The sequence below is a fragment of the Schistocerca americana genome, chromosome 1 (genome assembly GCF_021461395.2).
Source record: "Schistocerca americana isolate TAMUIC-IGC-003095 chromosome 1, iqSchAmer2.1, whole genome shotgun sequence".
Classification (NCBI taxonomy): Eukaryota; Metazoa; Arthropoda; class Insecta; order Orthoptera; family Acrididae; genus Schistocerca; species Schistocerca americana.
This window is the reverse complement of record NC_060119.1, coordinates 406,824,554-406,827,410: the sequence shown is the minus strand read 5'-3', so window position 1 is coordinate 406,827,410 and position 2,857 is coordinate 406,824,554.

Genomic DNA, 2,857 nt, shown 5'->3' with positions numbered 1-2,857 from the left:
AAGGTCGGTAGGTGGAGGGGGCCAGGCGAGCGTCCCCTAGACTATGCACTGCACTCCCACAGCCGTCCGACACTAAATGTTTAAGATGGTCTCAGGTCCGTCTGCCTCAGAACCTGCTCAATTCTTCTTTCGTTAGCAGATAGTATCGAGTATAACTCAGTCTTTATTTCATTGGAATACTACCCAAAAAATGTAAAATAGGGCGTGGCAGAAGAAATGGCTAACTGCATCTGAAAGCAATTGACAACAAAAGAGGTGTTACCAATGCAGTTGGCAGAAAAGGTAAGCTCAAGGGTTTCCCAAACCCATCGTTTGGTGTGAGACATCCCAGACCCAACCCCAAAAGTAATTTCAGACTATGTCAGAGAAAAATAATTCCCTCAGAGAAAATAAAGAACCATTTCGGCTGGTTATGTCGTCCGCCAATAATAAGACAAAGAATCTCTAAGACCCGGGTTAGCATGGATAGCCATGAGGAGGGACTATTCCACCAGAATGTGGGATGTGAGCTGTGTTCGTGAGGCTCTGCAAACAACGCGGGGATGGTTGTTTACGCAAGACAAGCCTATGTGGAAATACTGAGTGCTTTCAGGAACAGTGCATTCAAAGCCAAACTTCTTGATTGAGAAATTTATGGCCGTCTTCCCAGCTCATTTGTTCAGCGGTCTGATTCTTGCGGGCGTAGCCCGTTGTTTGCTATTCAGATACGACAAAGTTATCCTGTACTGATCTGAACATTGGTGGTATGCCTTCCACTGATAATTGGAAGATGCACTCTTACATTAAAATAATAAATTTACGCAATTAATTTCTTTCTTCTGTCCATGACTAACTAAAGAAATGCATAAGCAATAAATGAGGTACATCTCATTTACACGAACAATGTGGGAGATGTCTTTTTCCTGTATTTTCGTCTGTACTTACGAGAAGTATAAAACTTTTCCTACAACATGACGAGTATAACAAACAGCTGCTGGCTTCCGCTGCCAGCAGGCTTTGAGGTTACGAATCTCACCTCGAGTAATAGTCTAGGTTAAATGTGCCGAAACTGTGCACATCCATAGGCGTGGCAGAAAATGATGATCATGAATACCTCTGAGATAGTTGCATGACTTGCTTGAGGGTGCCAATAAAATTGGAGTGACGATGTTTGTACTGTGACCCAAAAGTGCGCGACTTGTACAATGTTTTGCTCTTCTTTCTGGTATAGGGGCTACTGCACTAGTGCCATTCCATTTTACAGATATACCAGCAATCACTTCCATTGCCCGTATTTCGCAATAGGTTAATGAAAAACTCAACTTGAAAACTTTGCTAAGAAACATGTTTAGTTTATAATTCACCCTGTTCGAGTAAAGGAGTACCCGTATCGTCTCAGCACTCTGGTAGACACTGCTGTTCAAAGTTTTACGGTTTAGCTGCCTGTGACCGGGTAACGAACTCATACAGCCGGCCTCGTCCCATACCGATCTTGCCCCTCTCAGCGAAAAATAAGTGTAAATTGTTAAATTATTTGTAAATGGACAATACAGTTGTTATAATGCACCAGGAATGTATCTAGTCGGAGTTCTGACATTTGTAAAAGTACCAGCCGTCCGACACAAAATTAATGCCACAACTGTGAGAAGTCAAGAAACAGAACTATCTGCCATGTTAAAAACAGCGGTCACTTTCCCGTCAGTCTTGTTTCGGTTCCTACGAAACTAAACAGTTCTGAAGCAAAATCTAGCATCAAATATTGCTATGAGTACAGTGAATTAATATTTTTTTGTATTTTAGAGACTGTAGTAGAACACAACAGGGCGTTTAGTTCATTTTGAATTAAGTGAAAATCTTCGATCTCAACTGGATTTGAACCCGTGAAGTGATCACTCATCTATCAGCCATATACGATCAGTAATAAATTCCGATTAGAGGCACTAAACTATTTTAGGACCTGAACAGAGACGTCAGCTGAACGAAGTACTTAGAAACTAGGAATGAAAGTAAGGTAATATACAACAATTAGTAAGTACAATTTAACTATTCACGTTTATCGAAAGCACTTCAAACTAGCGGTTTGACTGTACATGATCACAATTTTTTTTTATATTATAATCGTAAGCAGACAGTTGTAAACAGCGTGACAAGAAAATTCAATCTACTGAAGTTGGAAACTGCCGCCCTAAACCTGACGTTAAAATTTTTCCACAAGGCATCTACTAAATTCTCCTTTGCACTAGAACCGCATTGCACTAGACCACTTACTGAAGAAACACGCCGTGCAAAGAAACCAGCAGCACCAAAAATGCAAGCAAAGACCACATAATCTAATTACACCGTCAATCATCAGAAACAGTTTATCATAAGGAAGTTTCCAACTCAGGCGATTTAATTTGGAACGACAATATATTAGATTGGTGCGCAAGTTCGTAGCGTTTTCCGGTTAGTTTAATAAACCCAACACACACATAACATACATTAGTCAATAATATATTCACTATTTGCAACAATCTGCCAAAGGTGAGATGACTTTTCGATTCCGCTACTATAGAAATCACGCGCTTTTGAGGCGAAGAACTCGTCGATCCGTGTTCGGGGTGCATTTTTATCCGGAAAGAGTTCCTCGAAGGTTCTTCGACAAAGTGGAAAACATGGAATCTCGGCGCTCAAGATCAAGTGAATAAGGTGAGAGGAATTACTTCCCAACCCAGCTCCTGAACAATTTTTCTTTTTTTTGTGGGTGTCTAGCAGAACGGGGGAGGCCGTTGTCATGGAGTAGCTTCACTTAATGCTGTCTTCCAGGTCGTTCTTGGATTGTGCTGCAAGACGTTTCAGTTTTTGACAAATGTCAGCAGTGGTGGTTACACCTCTAGGA